The sequence below is a fragment of the Papio anubis genome, chromosome 4 (genome assembly GCF_008728515.1).
Source record: "Papio anubis isolate 15944 chromosome 4, Panubis1.0, whole genome shotgun sequence".
NCBI classification, from domain to species: Eukaryota; Metazoa; Chordata; class Mammalia; order Primates; family Cercopithecidae; genus Papio; species Papio anubis.
This window is the reverse complement of record NC_044979.1, coordinates 64,757,881-64,776,901: the sequence shown is the minus strand read 5'-3', so window position 1 is coordinate 64,776,901 and position 19,021 is coordinate 64,757,881.

The window sequence follows — 19,021 nt, the reverse complement described above, 5'->3', positions numbered from 1 at the left end:
AAAATGTGGCACATATACACCATGGAATACTATGCAGCCATAAAAAAGGATGAGTTTGTGTCCTTTGTAGGGACATGGATGCAGCTGGAAACCATCATTCTTAGCAAACTATCACAAGAACAGAAAACCAAACACCGCATGTTCTCACTCATAGGTGGGAACTGAACAATGAGATCACTTGGACTCGGGAAGGGGAACATCACACACCGGGGCCTATCATGGGGAGCGGGGAAGGGGGAGGGATTGCACTGGGAGTTATACCTGATGTAAATGACGAGTTGATGGGTGCTGACGAGTTGATGGGTGCAGCACAGCAACATGGCACAAGTATACATATGTAACAAACCTGCACATTATGCACATGTACCCTAGAACTTAAAGTATAATAATAATAAAAAAGAAAAAAGAAAAAAAAGAAAAAAAAAGAAAAGTATAAGGAAATTGTCTTATTAATAGGACTGAGTGAAATCACTATGAAATGTTGCCAATGGAATTTAATGCAAAATTTTAAATTAAATTTTATTGTTCAAAAATTTGTTTTAAGGGATATCTAGACACATTGAGCTCCTGTGTATCAGGAATTAAACAAAATATTTGGCAGGTGAAGAATAAGTCCTGGAGCCAACCCTTGGCATGAATTTCTTAACTACATACCTAATCAGAATATTTCAGAGCTGGAAGAATCTTCAACGGTAATCTTCTCCATAATGTAATACAGAATACTGAACCCCAGAAATGATAAATGATTTATACAAAGTCATACACTCAAAATAGAATTGGTTGTCTTAATTATATTGATAATTGTCAATTATCTCAGAGATAATTGTCTCTGTTATATTGATAATTGTGATTTGAACATATGTGGACTCACAGAACTTAAGAAAGCTTCTGCCTTCTTAAGTCAATTGCTTACAGTTATAGAAAAGAAATAATATGGCTAAACAGTACATTTCTTTTCATCTCTTGGTATAATATGTTTCTTAGACTATTTTCAAGTTAATTTATCCTAATGGCCACCACCACTAATGCCAATAACTTTTAGAAAAACTTTATATAAACCTTGATGCAAACTTTTATAAGGCTACATAGTCTGTTTTTTTTGAAACCGTTTTCTTCATTTTTTTTATTTTTGAACCTCTTTTTAATTAATTTAATATTGAATCTTTCATTACTTAGCAATATCCTTCAAACAAAATAAAAGCAAAGGGAAAAAAAGAAGCAAAGTAAAAGCTTTCAAATGAAAGGAAAGTGTTTTTAACATAACAAGTTCTAAATTCAAAGAATTGTGTGTTATTCATTAGGTAAGTTCTTAAAGTACCTCTTTAAACAACCCTGATTATAACCACACCTAGAGGTTCAGTTTTCAAAAAGAAAATATCACAATGAGAACTTCTGGAAGGAACTTCATAAGTGAGTCCATCTACCTAACCTAAAAACAGATCTGGGGAAAAAAAATTAGGTGTGAAAAACATTTTGAACTCTATTTCTTACACCAAAATGCCAAATAGTGGCACTACAAATGGAAAAAGAACACCAGCTTTATTTAATATCTTTCATATTTTAAAAAAGTTTGGCATGGAAATAAAGCAATTACAGATAATTATAATTTTCTAACTACCTAGTTTGACCCAAATTTTCCAATCTCTATTCTAGAATTTCTTTTAAATATTAATATAGAGGCTGAGAACTTATTCAGCCAATCCACCTACAAGTTAAGGTATAAGTTGAAAAGCCAAAGTAGCAAGTACTACTATTATTCTACATTTTTCCAAATACAGACAAAACCTACTCTAGCACCTCTCAGATTTACACTTCTATTTTTTCTCATGTTTCTTTTACAGTTTGAGAAAAAGGGGTCAAGAACACTGATATCCATGAAGCATTATCATTTTTTTCCTATATATGTGTTAGTCTGTTCTCACTCCACTAATAAAGACATAACAGAGACTGGGTAATTTATAAAGAATGTTTAATTGACCCACAGTTCCACATGGCTGGGGAGGTGTCACCATCATGGAAGAAGGCAAATGAAGAGCAAAGTCAAGTCTCACATGGCAGCAGGCAAGAAAGAGCTTATGTAGGGGAATTCCCCTTTATAAAACCATCATATTTGAGAGAATTATTCACTATCATGAGAACAGAATTAGAGAAACCCATCCCTGTGATTCAATTACTTTCCACTGGGTCCCTCCCACGACATGTGGGAATTATGGGAGCTACAATTAAAGATGAGATTTGGATGGGGACAAAACCAAGCCATATCATTCCACCTCTGGCCCCTCTCAAATCTCATGTCCTCGCATTTCAAACCAATCATGCCTTCCCAACAGTCTCCCAAAGTCTTAAATCATTTCAGCATCAACATAAAAGCCCACAGTCTGATGTTTTACCTGAGACAAGGCAAGTCCCTTCAGTCTATGAGCCTGTAAAATCAAAAGCAAGTTAGTTACTTCTTAGATAAAATGAGGGTACAGGTATTGGGTAAATACGCACATTCCGAATGGGAGAAATTGACCAAGATGAAGGGCCTATAGGCCCTATGCAAGTTCAAAATCCAGTAGGGCAGTCAAATCTTTGGGCTGTAATATGATGTCTTTGAACTCCATGTGTCACACCCATGTCATGTTGCAAAAGTGAGTTCCCACGGTCTTATGCAGCTCTCCCCCTGTGGTTTTGCAGGGTACATCCTCCCTCCCAGCTACTTTCATGGGCGGGCATTGAGTGTTTGTGGCTTTTCCAGGTGCACAGTGCAAGCTGTGGTGGATCTATCATCCTGGTGTCTGGAGGAAAATTGGCCCTCTTATCAAAGCTTCACTAGGCAGTGCCCAACTGGGGACTTTGTGTGGGTGCTCCTACCCGAGATTCCCCTTCTGCACTGCCCTAGAAGAAGTTCTCCATGAGGACCTTGCACCTGCATCAAACTTCTGCCTGGACATCCAGGTGTTTCCATACATCCTATGAAATCTAGGCAGAGGTTCCCAAACCTTACTTCTTGACTTCTGTGCACCTAGAGGCTCAACACCATGTGAAAGCTGCCAAGGATGGGGCATGCCCACTTTGAGGCCACAGTCTGAGCTGTACCTTGGCCCCTTTTAGCCACAGCTGGAGCAGCTGCGATGCAGGGAACCAAGTCCCTAGGCTGCACAGAGCAGGGGGGCCCTGGCCGAAGCCCAGGAAGTCATTTTTTATCCTAGACCTCTGGACCTGTGATGGGAGGAGCTGCTAAGGTCTCTGACATGCCCTGGAGACATTTCCCCCGTTGTCTTGGTAATTAACATTCGGCTCCTTGTTACTTATGCAAATTTCTGCAGCTGGCTTGAATTTCTGCTCAGAAAATAGATTTTTGTTTTCTGATGCATCATTAGGCTGCAAATTTTCCAAACTTTTATGCTCTGCTTTTTCTTGAATGCTTCATCACTTAGAAATTTTTCCCCCAGATACCCTAAATCATCTCTCTCAACTTCAAACTTCAACAGACCTCTAAGGCAGGGGCAAAATGCTGCCAATCTCTTTGCATAGCAAGAGTGATCTTTACTTCATTTCCCAACAAGTTCCTCGTCTCCATCTGAGACCACCTCATCCTAGATCTTATTGTCCATATCACTATCAGGATTTTGGTCAAAGCCATTCAACAAATCTCTAGGAAGTTCCAAACTTTCCCACTATTTCCTATCATATTCTGAGCCCTCCAAACTGTTCCAACCTCTGCCTGTTACCCAGTTCCAAAGTTGCTTCCACATTTTTGGGTATCTTTACAGCAGCACCCCACTCTACCAGTACCAATTTACTGTATTAGTATGTTCTCGTGCTGCTAATTAAGACATATCTAAGCCTGGGTGGTTTATAAAGGAAATGGGTTTAATTGACTCACAGTTCTACATGGCTGGGAGGCCTCACAATCATAGCAGAAGGCAAATGAGGAGCAAAGTCACACCTTGTATGGTGGCAGGCAAGAGAGAGCTTGTGTAGGGGAATTTCATTTTATAAAGCCATTAGATCTTGGGAGACTCAGTCACTATCATGAGAACAGAATAGGAAAAACCCATCCCCATGATTCAGTTACCTTCCACTGAGTCCCTTTCATGACACATGGAAATTATGTGGGCTACAAGTCGAGATTTGAGTGGGAACACAGCCAAATCATATCAATATGAGTACTCACATCCAGCAACTTTTTGCATCCATATATGATACTCTAACTGGAAATTTTACCTTGAATCATCACTTATTGTTTGCAAATCATTAGTATTTATTTTAATTAGTCTATAGGTACTAGGTTACAAACTTTAGACTTTAGTTTGCAAGGAGAGATTTAAGGAGGAATAAATATCCTGATTTTCAATTTAAAAATCACTGGGTTAACAATGTGAAGGATAGTTTGTAGGTGGGGAAAAAGGAGCTGGAATGGGTGCATGTCAGCCACTGGGGTGGGGTAAAACTGTTCCTGGTATTAAACGGAGCCCCACTTTGAACATTTGCAAGTTATTCTTCTGCTCTTGTCCTTTCATTTCTAGTCCAAAACTGGCCTACGCCTTGGAATGTCTAGGAGGCCTAATATTCCTGGCCTTTTTGGAGTGAGTGAGGGCTCTGTCCAAGGGAACATTCTGTCATAAGCTAATCATGGGTGCAGGGCACCAAGATCTTCACTGCCTGGTGAGTGGCAGGTGGGAGACTGACAGTGGCTGGGAGTGGAAAATGTTGTTTGACTAATCCTTGGTGGGGACAGCCAGTGTGTGTGGCTTCTGGTCTTATGGAAGGTCTAAGTCTCTCACTAGCATTTAAGGAACTTTATAATATTAAGTATTTTATTATCTTTAATAAAATTCTAACTGTTAACGAAAAAGAGGGAAAGAGAAATACGAGTAAAAAGGTCCTCTGGTGAGTCTAAAAGGGATTTGGTGTACACATTAGCAAAAAGGATGGAGAGACAGCAAGTGTTATAAAGTGTTATAAAGTTTGAAGTGATTCTTCAAACTTTAGTAGGCATCAGATTGAGAGTTTTTAATATCGGGAAGAAGGCTCAGATTATGCTGCTCTAAGAAGTTCTCAGAGCTTGGAATGATAGGTCATGTGTATAATCCTACTGCTTTGAGAGGCTGAGGTGGGTGGACTGCTAAAGCCCAGGAGTTCAAGACCAGCCTGAGCAACGTGGCGAAACCCTATCTCTACAAAAAGAACAAAAATTAACTGGGCATTTTGGTGCACACCTGTAGTCCCAGCTACATGGGAGACTGAGGTGGGAGGATCACCTGAGCCCAAGGAAGTTGAGGCTGCCCTGAGCCGTGATTGTACCACCACACTCCATCCTGGGCAACAGTTAGACTCCGACTCAAAAAAAAAAAAAAAAAAAGTTCCCAGGAGAGGCTGATGTTGGTTATCCAGAATCATATGATGAAAACCAGTAGTCTAAGGTTTTTTTTTACTCAAAATGGGGCCTTGGGATGAGCAGCACTGGAAGTAGTGTCACCACTCATAGCCACTACCAGACTCCCATCTGCCACTAGTAAGCATAAAAGGCCTTGGTGCCCTGCACTGTAACTGTCCTATGACAGAATGTTCCCTTGGACAGAGACCTCCCTCACTCCAAAGAGGCCAGGAATGTTAGGCCTCCTGGGAACTTATTAGAAATGGAGACTGTTAGGCCTTGCCCTAGTCCTACTGTATCAGAATCTACATTTTTATAATATCATCAAGTGGCTTCTATGAAGATTAAGATTTGAGGTAGAATGCACTGGCTTAAAATAAATAATGAATAGGATCAAAAAGTTTTAGGAAAAATAAGAGTGTCTAGCATGACTCAAATTACTTCCTGAAGAATTGGGTAGATAGTGGTGACAGTGCTTATGGTGCACCTCCTACTCAGAGGTGGACAGGGCACCTCCAGGTCATCAACATAATTCTCACAAACCCCAAAGTCATTTCTAATAGATAGATAGATATAATATTATATATATATAGGTAGATAGATAAAATATTTTATATATATATATAATATGATATATCTAAGCTTGATTAAGACAAGCTGATACATAAATAGGTAGTCCAAGGAGTATATACAAATCAAGTCATGAGGCCCCTGTATTGAAAACTGAGATTGTAAGCCAAGGTTTCTCTACCGAGCCTTGGATGTATAAACAGGAAAAAAGTGCAATTCCTGGCTCTGATTCTGGATTTATGTCCAAATATGCTGTTTTCATCTTTCCTGGCAGAGGATCAAGTCCTAGACAAGATAACTAAACTATTTTCTTCCATCCAACAGGTAAACCAGTCTCTCATTTGTGTTTAAAAAACTGGAAAGTAACAGCATATCTTTTTTAATGAAAAAAAATTGCTTATTAAATTAATTAGGATAAAACGCAATACTAAAGTGGGGCTGCGCCTCTAGTCTACAAGTATATTATACTTTAGAGCTTTCCTTTTCAGAAAAAGATGACATTTCTCCAAACTCATCTGTCTTTGAAAACAGGGCTCAATAAGTGATGTCACAAATCAAGGGCTGTAGTCAGATACATTTTTAAAAGATGAGTGGCCAGACTGATGTTCAACGCACTGGTGGAGTGGGGCAGGCACTAAACGAACAACTCACATCTCAATCCAGGCCCCATTACTAAGGGACTATGAGACCCCTGGGAATTTACTTCATCTTTCCAAGTCTAAGGCTCATCATAATAATTTTAACACATGACTGTTTGGAGAATTAAATGATAATACATAATAAACATTTAGCACGGTACCTGAATGTTCATAGTTTCTTAGTATCTTCTGGTATTTTCTGTATTTTCCTACTTACTGGCCATAACAATGGAAATATGTATCATGTTTTCTTGGCTATTGTAGAAAAGCTAGATTATATCAGAAGCCACAGGCCAAAATTGTAAGCCCTGAGGAGAAAGTAAGAATTTTCAGCCACTAGGCAGCCAGTTGGTATGCCAGGAGTTTTCTTTCATGGATGTACTATTCCACTGCAGTCAAAAAGTAAAAACTAGGTTTATAACAATTGAATGCACATGACTTTATGGCAGTTATTTCCTGAAAAAATATTGAAATGAACAGATCATGTTATGCAGTAGCACATTTTGTGCTATTTGTAAATAAGAAACAGACAACTTAGCCGGGTGCGGTGACTCACACCTGTAATCCCAGCACTTTGGGAGGCTAAGGCTGGGGGATCACGAGGTCAGGAGATCGAGACCATCCTGGCCAACGTGGTGAAACCCCGTCTCTACTAAAAATACAAAAATTAGCTGGTGGTAGTGGTGCATGCCTGTAATGCAAGCTACTCGGGAGGATGAGGCAGGAGAATTGCTTGAACCAGGAAGTCGGAGGTTGCAGTGAGCAGATTGGGCCACTGCACTCCAGCCTGGAGACAGAATGGACTCCGTCTCAAACAAAACAAACACAACAACAACAACAAAAAAAAAAACCCCAGCTTTTCAGGTCATCATACTGTCACAAAAAATATATCAAGTATTTTTATGCAATGTATAAAAACTATGCTTCATGAAAATTCAAAAAAGTACTATTATAAGAAAAAAAAGCTGACTTCAAACAGTGTCATAGTGAGTGCAGCAGTTGAGCCAACAAGTATTTTGATATAGGGATATATTTACACAGACTATAAAATAGTTATACTGTAATAGTAATAAGATGCTAATTATTGCAAACTTTTTAATTGTATTCTGAATATTTTCATTTTTTTTTAAACAAAACATCAAGTATTTGGAAATATATTAAGACAAATGGAGGGAGAAAGAAGGAAGTGAAAGAAGAAAAGAAGAAATGGAGGGAAGAAAGAAGAAAGTGAGAGAGAAGGAAGGAGAGAACGAGTGATTGGGAACAGTGCTAAAGTATCTCTTCACTGAAGAAGACAACACAAGTGACAGGGAGAGATATCAGCATTACAGAGAACCCAGTAACAGACTAACTGAATTGTACAAAGAAAAAACTCACCTTCCCTTGAATACACATCCAGAATTCTGTCTTCCTCTTGATTAACCTTAACGCAAGGTTTGATTTTGCCTACTTCCCTGAATGGCCTCCTCTCTCAGCAAGGTAAGGTGGGTGGAGAAAAAGAGAGGCAAGGTTATGCCAAGGTAAATATCTATAGCGAGGACATGATCTCTTTGACTCGCAAAAAGACTTCAATGAAACATCTAGGAGGAAATGTACCATTAAATGTTATGGTTACAATAGAATACAATGTTGTTCCTTTTGCTATTACATTTCTGGAAATAATTTATCTAGAAATTTTCCCTGAAGTGTGGTTCTCTCACTGTGACAAAGGAAAATGTAGGTACAGAGAGTGTACATCAGAATATAAATGCCTATTAGAGCCAAGAGATGCAATATTACCTTAGATTTCTGATTGCCCATAAGGTACTTACATTTTCCCTACTCCCAGTGAAAATAAATTATTTCTTTAGACTGTCAAGCCAGATCCTTCAGTTCTCTCTCTGGACCCATCAAAGTAGAACTAACAGAAAAGTGTATGGACCAAAGGTGTGAGGAATTCTTTTGTGTGTCTGAGTCTGGTCAGAGCCCATTCATGTTCACGTAAACCTTGTGGCGGACTACATGACTTGAGTTAGAAAATCATCTGCACTTGTCACAGGCTAGGGAATTGGTAATCTCAATCAAAGTATCAAGAGTTTAATAAATTCAAGCAGATTAAAAATAAAATACAACTTTAACAAAGGTTTAAACTTTAGTTAATTTGCTATTATAGAATGTAAGAAAAAAATGCAGCTTTCTATTTTTCTTTTTGAGAGATAAAATACTGCAGAAAGTTAGATAATAGAAGCATACAGTTTTAGAAGCTTGTCCTTAGAATTCCTAAGTTGAAAAAAAAATCAAAACATTTCAAGCCATTTAAGTTGTATGAGTTCAATTTTATTTATTTTTTTCAAATTCCAATTTATGGGCGTCACTGATTTTCCGTCACTGTAATAAGAAAGGGACCTATGTATAATTGTAGAGAAGACATCTGTGCAGTCCACTTTTGAACCACAAAGTACATATATGTTGGAAAGAAGTCTTTCATTTTTCAAAATCTTTTATTTTTCTTGACCTGCCGTGGCAAGGAAAAAGCAAAGTAATTTCTTCCTCCTCTCTCGTCTGCAGTGAATTTCCACACTCAACCACAAGCAGGAAAGGATTTTATATGCTTAGAGTACATTACAACCACATAGCTTTTGCTCTTCAAGGAATAAGACGAGAATGCATGTTTATTGGTTTGTGATGGTGATTCCTGAGGACTCAGTGTGTACCAACATACACTCTATCCCATAATAGGCTGTGAAAATTTCACTTTTGATAAATAAAAAGTTTATTCAGTACATTTTATTTTATTGTTTGTTTAGGCAAATGTTTTCTACATACACTTATTTTTTTAAAAAAATAATTGAGACTATTGTCAATAATAAAATGCAATTTTAATTTGCACTCTGATTTTTCCATTTCCTCTAAGACACCTTTATGCAAATATTTGGTTTCTATGGATGTTCAGCCTCAGTGTTTTTTGATGCCAGAGATGAGTAAGTCAGAAGTTAGCTCAGTATATTGGCCAAATGAAATGGTGCATTTTGTCCTAATTATTGAGAGTGCCAGGACATGTTTATGTGAACACCACCAAAACATGGCACCATTCCTCACAACAAATCGGGTTACAGCAAATTCAACACTGTTTGGCAATATGGGAAAATAATTCCATATTAGACTTTCTTTTAAATATAGTGTGGAAAATAGGTTCATAAAACCATCACAGGATGTGAAGGAGTCTGTTGAAGTGATTTGAAAGCAGAAAATGGATCCTTGGCAATCAGGAAACAGTAAAGTATTTCTGCTTGAGCACAACAGAGGGCAAAAATTGAGGTATGGGAGAAATAATAAAACTATAGAGGGAAAGTAAACAAAAAAAATCACATGTTTTCCATTAAACATCTCTACTGTCAATTATAAAATCTGTTTAATATTTGTTTAAAGACTGAAAAGGAATATGTAAACTACTATAGGAAGTTTAGAGAATAGCTAGAACTGATTTAAGAAATTACGTATTGTGGATATATGACAATTTAGATGTATTAAGACAATTTAAGAGAAGTACTTTGGCTTAGTAAGTGAATTGTGATGGCCAATATGGGAAGAAAGGACATGCATATAATGACTTTCTACTGGGTTTCATGGTCCCAAGAAAAGAAAAGAAAATCATAGCAGAGAAGAAGGAAATACACAGAATGAAAGTAAAGGGAGTTTTTAAACGTAAAACATCAGCAATGCTGTCTTCTGGGTTGAGAAGAACTTTATTTGAGGTCCTTAATGCCAGTCTGTGTATAAGCTACATACTACTAATCATAGTTACCAAAGGATTTAGTTTTATGAATGTATGAAAGTTCCTAGAAGAGTGCTGATAAGAAATATTGATTCACAACAAATTATTTAATTCTTATAAAAATAAAACATATGTGTTAGTAACATAATGACTATTACTTACTGAGCTAGACATTTGTTTATATTAGATATTATGTTATTAATGTTATTTACTCACGTGCCACACATTTAGTTAAGGTTCAAAACAATAACATAAGGAAGGCACAATTACGCTACAATTTACAAAATAAACCATGGACAGAATTAGTTAAGTAAATCATAGAAGTTACAGATAGATATAATAATGGGAAAGCCGATTGTCTATTCTTGTAACTACTATGTAATACTTTCCCCACCTTAACTTGCTGTACTGTGTAGAATTAAGTTACCATTTTCCTTGGAAAACCTCACCTTCTTTCCGTATGTCTTGAAAAAAATCTAAATGTGAGTAATAACGAAAGAAAAGCAAAAGGAAAGTTAATACAAGTATTTCACATTAAACAGCTTGAAAAAGAGTTATTTTCTTTCTGTTAGCATATTTTAATAAATAAAAAAGAACTTAATCATTTTCTGCTATTTTAGTAATATATATTTAATTTGGTCTTTCGATGTCAGATCTGTGAATTCCTTGAACTTCTTCTGGAGAAGACTGTTTTTTTCCCCAACTTGATGTAAGCTAATGATGGAATTTTATAGACTTTTCATTTATTATTTTTAAGCAGGTAAAAGGATTAAGTGAGATGATTTGTAATAAAAGGAAGGAAGTAACAAAAGAGAAAAATGAAGAGACTTCAGGGACAGATTGGAAGAAGAGCCAATATGCTGTGGGATCAATTGATTGTGAAAATATGAGAACTATGAGGGGCAACAAGAAGATGAAGATGACCCTGGCTTTTCTTGCTTAGAGGTCAGGGGTGAGAATAATGGCATTAGAAGACATAGAAGCAAATCAGTCACCCATAATTTTGAGTTTATTTATACTCCTAAATAGTCTACATAATAATGTCATATCCACTTACCTTTTGTGACTTTTCTGGAGCACACGACACTGTTGAACATTTCACCTTTTAAAATATTCCCCCCCTCCCTGCTTGCATGGTGCCATTATTTTATCATCTTTCTCCTCATCTGAGTGCCTCTCATTGTCCTGTTTCTCTCCCTCTGCAAAATCCATACATGTTAGCTCCTCTCAGAATCAAGGACATAGGCATAAAAGAGAGCATCGGCTTTTGAAGTCAGACTAATAAACAATTATATTTTTTTCTGTTCCACTCAAAACCTTTGTAAACTTGGAGAGCATATGCAATCTTTTTTTAGTCTCATGTTTCTCCTTAACTGGCTTACAAGGCCCTCCAATGGTCTGAGTCTGGCTGTTGCTTATTGATCCAATTTCATTCATTAAAACTCCTCCTCTTCCTCTCTTGCACAATCCCTATGCTCTGGGTTTCAGTCATTCTGACTTCCTCTCCATACAATTATTCATTGTAATACTCTCACTTTCTTCTGAGTATTAACATGTTGTTGCCCCCACATGCCACCCATCCCTTTGCTAATTTATCTTCAATAAATTCTAATCATAACTTAGGTCCATCCAACTCTTTTTTTTTTTTGAGATGGAGTCTCTGCCTCTGTCGCCCAGGCTGAGGCAGTGGCCAGATCTCAGCTCACTGCAAGCCTCTGCCTCCCGGGTTTATGCCATTCTCCTGCCTTGTGCCTCCTGAGTAGCTGGGACTACAGGCGCCCACCACTCCTGCCCCGGCTATGTATTTTAGTAGAGACGGGTTTCACTGGGTTAGCCAGATGGCTCTCATCTCCTGACCTCGGGTGATTCACCCATCTCGGCCTCCAAAGTGCTGGGATTACAGGCTTGAGCCACTATGCCCAATGGTCCATATCCAACTCTTAATGTCACATCTTCAGATATGTCTTTCCTAACACCTCCAAATTAGCATTATTGCCCCACTTGTATATACTTAGTGCTTTCATAGTTATGGTAACCATAAATTTTATCTTCCAAATTTGAACATAATTGAGTGTGAAATGAAGTGCTATGCCTGAACAACATGTGTAAATCAGGAGTACTCTACCTCTGGCAATCTCAGCTTTTCCAGTCACAGTATTGCTAATTTGCTATCTAATTATCTGTTTCTAGCACAGAACACTCAATGAGGATGGTTACAGTGACTAGCCTATATCAGGGGAACCAGCCCCCAGTATTTCAATGTAGGTTATTTTCTATTTTCCCTAAGTGTCGGCTGGCCTGAGAAATAAAGAGAAAGTGTACAAAGGAGAGATTTTACAGCTGGGCCTCCAGGGACGACATCACCTATTGGTAGATTTTGTGATGCCTACCTGAGCCACAAAACCAGCAAGTTTTTATTAGGGATTTCAAAAGGGTAGGGGTGTATGAATAGGGTGTAGGTCACAGGGATCACATGCTTCAGAGGGCAATAAAAGATCACAAGGCAGAGGGCGAACTTAGAATTACTGATGAGGTTTCATGTCCCACTGGGCACATATTGTCTTGATAAACATCTTAACAGGAAACACAGTTCAAGAGCTGACAACTGGTCTGACTAGAATATACCAGGCTGGAATTTCCCAATCTTAGTAAGTCTGGGGGCACTGCAGGAGACCAGGGCGTATTTCATCCCTTATCTTCAACTGCATAAGACCGACACTCCCAGAACGGTTGTCAATAGGCCTACCCCTGGGAATGCATTCCTTCCCCAGCGTTATTCCTTGCTAGGAAAAGAATTCAGTGATATTTTTCCTATTTGTTTTCTGCAAGAAGGAAAATATAACTTTGTTCTGCCTGGCCCATCAGGCAGTCAGACCTTATGGTTATTTCCCTTGTTCCCTGAATATCGCTGCTATCCTGTTCTTTTCAGGGTGCCCTGATTTCATATTGTTCAAACACACATGTTTTACAAACAATTTGTACAGATAACACAATCATCACAGAGTCCTGAGGCGACATACATCCTCAGTTTACGAAGATGACAGGATTAAGAGATTAAAGACAGGCATAGGAAATTATATGAGTATTGATTGGGGAAGGAATAAATGTCCATGAAACCATCACAATTTATGTTCAGAGATTGCAGTAAAGACAGGAGTTAGAAATTATAAAAGTATTAATTTGGGAGAACTAATAAATGTCTGTGAAATCTTCACAATTTATGTTCTTCTGCCATAGCTTCAGCTGGTCCCTCCATTCAGGGTCCCTGACTTCCTGCAACAAGCCTATTCACTTTGAACCTGTGATGTTTATTCCAGTGATAAATGCATGGTATACCTTCTACAAAGGATGTGAATAGGTTTTCTTATATTTATGACATATATTACAATATGTAATATAATATTTTTAATAAAATTACATTGCTTTGTGTTTGTGGTTTCCAGAAATGATGTGTTTTTTTCTGAATTAACTATTATACAATCCAATAATGCTAAATTTTAATAATAATAATTTGGTGGTAGATTTTCTAAGTTTTCTATGTAGAAAGTTGTATATATTGTGAATAATATATTTTTTTTCCAATTTTAATGTCTGTTTTTCTGATACTGAATTACCTAGGACTTTCAGTACATTAACTAAAATTAATAGGGTTTGTAATTTTGATCTTAGCAATTTTACACATACAAATATATATTTATATACATAGATATACATAGCCATGATATATTTGTACACATACCTATCTATAGCTGTGTGTGTATTTTCCTACAGTTTCTACTACATATTGAACAATTTCTCATATATTGAAACATATGACAGTATAGTTCTAGACACTATATTATATGTTTTTAATATATAGGCTTAATGTTATACAAACTTTTTAATGTAGTTTACACCCTGACAGTGTCTGCCATGCCTACATATAATCTGTAATTTCAGAACATTTGCCTTCTTATTTCTCCTTTAATTGTAAAATAATAGCAATAGAAAAATTGCATGAACTATATTTGCAACATTTAATTAATGATTATAAAATTATATGTGCAATTTAATGAATAATTACAATATAAAATGTATGTGACTTATAAACGCTTCAAGAAATAACACATTGACAATAACCTAGAATCATCCCTATTCTTCTCAGTGGTTTTTAACCCTCTCTCTCTTTCTATTAATCCTACTGACCATGTAAGAATTTTATCAGTGTGTAGATTTATAGGCTTACTAGCGATAAACACCTAAACAAAATATGTGTGTCCTCAAAAAGCATAGTTTATTTCATTGTGTTTGAACCACATAAGAATAAAATAAAACTATATGCATTTCTGTGTTTTACCTTTCTCTCAACATCAGCGGATGTTTGTATGTTTACATTGATGTATACTAAACAATTTGGATGTTTCCAGTAAGGCAGGTGCACACATTACTTCTTTGGAACTTTTTAAATTCAGATATATGATTGTAAATGGGCAAAATGATTTTTAGTTTATAAAAACTAGAGCCTTTGACTCTCAATGCTGGGTAACAGGGTAATGCTTTCAACTTTGATAGATCATGCCAAACTGTTTTTTTGAACATTGCTATTCCAATTTGCATTCCCATCAGCAGTGTTTGCCAGTTTCTGACAGATGTGTGATTTATTCTGCACCTTTTATTTGCATTCCTCTTATTATTTATATGGCAAAAAAATCTTTTATTTATTATTTTTCGGTGTTCAAGAATTAGTTGTTGTAGAATTTTTTCCTCTATTCTATTTTATTATCTATTTGTATGTGTTGGCCTGCAGATGTGGTGTGTGTTGTGTGTGTGTGTGTGTGTGTGTGTGTGATCATTTTGTGGGACCTCTAAAATCTCTAAGTTTATCATATACACTTATTGCACATATTTTATCCTATTCTGGAACTCTTATGTTTACCTATATAGTTTTCTCTGTGAATAAACAAGAGTTTTAAATTTAATATGATACAAATTATCTACTTTTTCTTTATGGTCTCTGAGGTTTTCTATCTTTGCCTTTACTTTACTCAAGAAATTTTGTCCTGTATTGAAGTTGTGAAGATATTCGAATATACTTTTAAAGCTTTATAGTTTGGATTTCCATATTTTTTTCCTAGAATCCATCTGTCACCAACTTCTTCTGTGCTATTAGGAAAGGTTTCTATATCAATTTTCTGTAGGTATATGTAATTTTTTCCAGCATATTTTTTGAAAATATCATTTTTTCCTTGCTGCTATGACATGTCATTTCTTTTGTTTTTCAATTTCCCAGGTATAATTTAGGGTTTTTAACTCTAAATACTCTAATAATGTATAATAGACTTTTCCACTGAGTCTTCCATGTATTTTACTATTTTTTTTCTGTATTTTATGATTTTGTAGCTTTATGCTAATTTTTGGATGCATTCTGATTTATTAAAAGTTCATAAATTTTATTGTCAGTTCTGTCCAATTAATTCCAACTTTTCATTGAATATTTAATTTTAATCCATTCATTTTGATTTTTTAGTTTAATTTTTGTTATCTTTATTTCTGTAAGTTATATGTTGCTATTTTTTAAATCTGCAGTCATTTTATAGTTTCTGATTCTCTATATTTTGTCTTCCTTTAATTTCTGAAAGTATAACATATATGTAATTTTGTTACCTGTTCTAATAATTTCAGTATCTAATTTTTTCACTAATTCCATATCTTTTATATTAATGTTTGGGGTTAGTTTTAGTGAGCTTGCTTGTGTGCATGATTTTGTTTGCCTGGTGCTGTTTAATGACCTTTAATAATGTCTTCAGGGGAAACCTAAAGTTTAAAATAAAGATATATCTTCCAGAATGTTTTAGATTTACATTTCCTTTATCCAAGTGCTTGAGGTACTACCAAATGGAAAAACTGCAAATCCATGCTTGGAGAATCTTGGACCAGTTAATCAAGCAAATTTGAATGAAAATTTATGTGATATGTTCACAATCTCTTCAGGAAACGGTTTGACTTTTCTTTTTACTTTTTTTATTTTTTAATTTTCCCCTGACTCATACCAGGACCACAGCAACATTTGCTGAAAGAACAATAATTCATAATTGCACTGAAAGGTAAAAAATGAATATTCCTTGTTTAGATTACTTATGGTTGTTAAGTAGCCTGTCTGCTTTGGAAGCGGGTGGTCATAGGGTTGCATATAGGTCCCCTTTACCCTTTGAGCCCTCACAATTTCATCTCACACTTTCATAAATAATAAATATATTTAGAGTAAAAGCAACCTCTTTAGGTTGCTGCTTTGGTCCTTAAATTTTCACTATCCTGTCAAATAGTCCTAGTAGTCCTGTTTTGTTTTGCATATGTTTACACAATATTTTAAGTTTCTTTTCCTGTCAGTGTTGGTCTGAAAATGTAGCCTTGTATCAGTGTTAGCAGAAATAATGATATTGTTGTAAAACAAGAGCATGAAGTATGTCCATATGACTCTAGACATGTTTAGGTGTATTGGTACCCCATACATTAAACAAAGAAATGAATTCAACAAGAGTCAATGTTATCCCAAAGAAGTACAACTAGTCTGGATTGGACAAGGTAGTTGAGATTATATGTAGGGGTCATGAAATCATAGCTAGGTAAAAGAAAAAGTAAGTTGATTACATAAGAAAAGTGGAGGACAATAAAATTTTATTAGATCACTAAATTATAGATAGCATTAGGATTACTGCTGCTATTGGGCTAATTTAGAAGAGTGAAAAAATATACATGGAGAAGGTGATATTTATTGGCAATGCCAAAGACAAAGTTTTGAACTTGGCAGTGGGTAGTCAATTTATGATACACAATAAAAACATTGAGAAACAGGGGAAAAAATACAAGAGAAATAAACATGCATAGCACAGGCTAGTCATTGTAATGACAAACTATTAGAATAGCTCTATCTCCTGTTGATATAAAACAGGCCTCGGCGAGGGCTGTTTGTTTATATCCTATTTTCATTGTGCTTGAAATGATTAGGTCTTTTATAGACATAGAAACTCTATCAATCAAGCTCCCCTTATTGAGGTACAATAATTGAACATCTATTCCTCATATCCACTATATTGTTAAGTGTTCATAAGATGTAACTTGCTACCCTAAATTTAATTTTTGATACATCAATAACAGAGTTGATAACAAGATATAAATGTCTTAATAAATAATCTATAATAAAATAAGTTCACATTTTATATTATGGCTCTATGTGCAATTTAAAAACTACACATTATTATTAATTTCAATATAATAATTTATTTTTTTCTAAAAATTTTCTTTGTATTTTTAGTATTTTTATTTTTGTTTTTTTCATTCTTATGGGTACATAGTACATGTATATATTAATGGAGTACATGAGGTGTTTTGATACACACATTTTATAGCTTCTATATACAAGAAAGGTGTGTGTGTGTGTGTGTGTGTGTGTGTGAGACAAGGTGAGTTTTTTTAAAAACTACTTGCTAGAATTTGCCAGGTGAACTGATGAAATCCAAAGAACAGTTGCCAAAAAGAGCTTAGAAGTCTTAGAGAGAGGGGCTGGTAAAGTGGCAAAAAGCGTAACCCAGGATTTCATGTGCACACAACTGTGCTGCCCCTCAAGATTATACAATGTGTAATAATCACAACGAGATAAATGGGATATGCATTACCTTAAGCATTTGTCATTTTTTCTGTTACAAATATTCCAATTATACTCATTCAGTTATCTGAAAATATACAATAAATTATTGTTGACTATAATCACCCTATTGTGCTGTCAGATACTATTAGATCTTATTCATTCTATCTAACTACGTTTTTGAACCCATTAACCATCTTCACCTTCCCTTCCCAGCCTCTGGTAACCATCACTCTACTATCTGTCTTCATGAGTTCAGTTGTTTTACTTTTTAGCTCCCAAAAGTGAGTGAGAATATGTGATGCGTGACTTTCCATGCCTTGCTGATTTCACTTAACATAATGTTCTCCACTTCCATCCATGTTGTTGCAAATGACAAGATCTCATTCTTTTTGATGGTTGAATAGTACTCCATCATATATATATGTGTGTGTGTGTCTGTGTGTGTGTGTGTGTATATATATATATATACATCTCACATTTCTCTATCCATTATCTATTGATGGACATTTAGGTTGCTTCCATGTCTCCACTATTGTGAATAGATAGTGATGCTTCAATAGAGATGAGAGTGCAGATATCTCTTTGATATATTTATTTGCTTCTGTTTTAGCATATACCTAGCAGTGGGATTGCTGGATCATACAGTTGTTCTATTTTTAACATTTGAAGAGTGCCCCTACTCTTCTCCGTAGTGACTGCACATTCCCACCAACACTGTATAACGACTTCCTTTTCTCCGTGTGCTCACAAACATTAATTATTGTTTGTCTTTTGGATAAAAACTATTTTAACTGAGGTGAGATGATAGCTCATTGTTGTTTTGATTTAAATTATTCTGCTGATCATTGATGGAGAGTACCTTTTTATAAACTTGCATGTCTTCTTTTGAGGAATGTCTATTCAGATCTTTTGACCACTTTTTATTCTGATTATTAGATTTTTTTCCTATTGAGTGGTTTGAGCTCTTCATATATTCCAGCATTACTTTCTATTTCATATATCTTCACACATTTTTTTATTATTATACTTTAAGTTCTAGGGTACACGTGCACAATGTGCAGGTTTGTTAC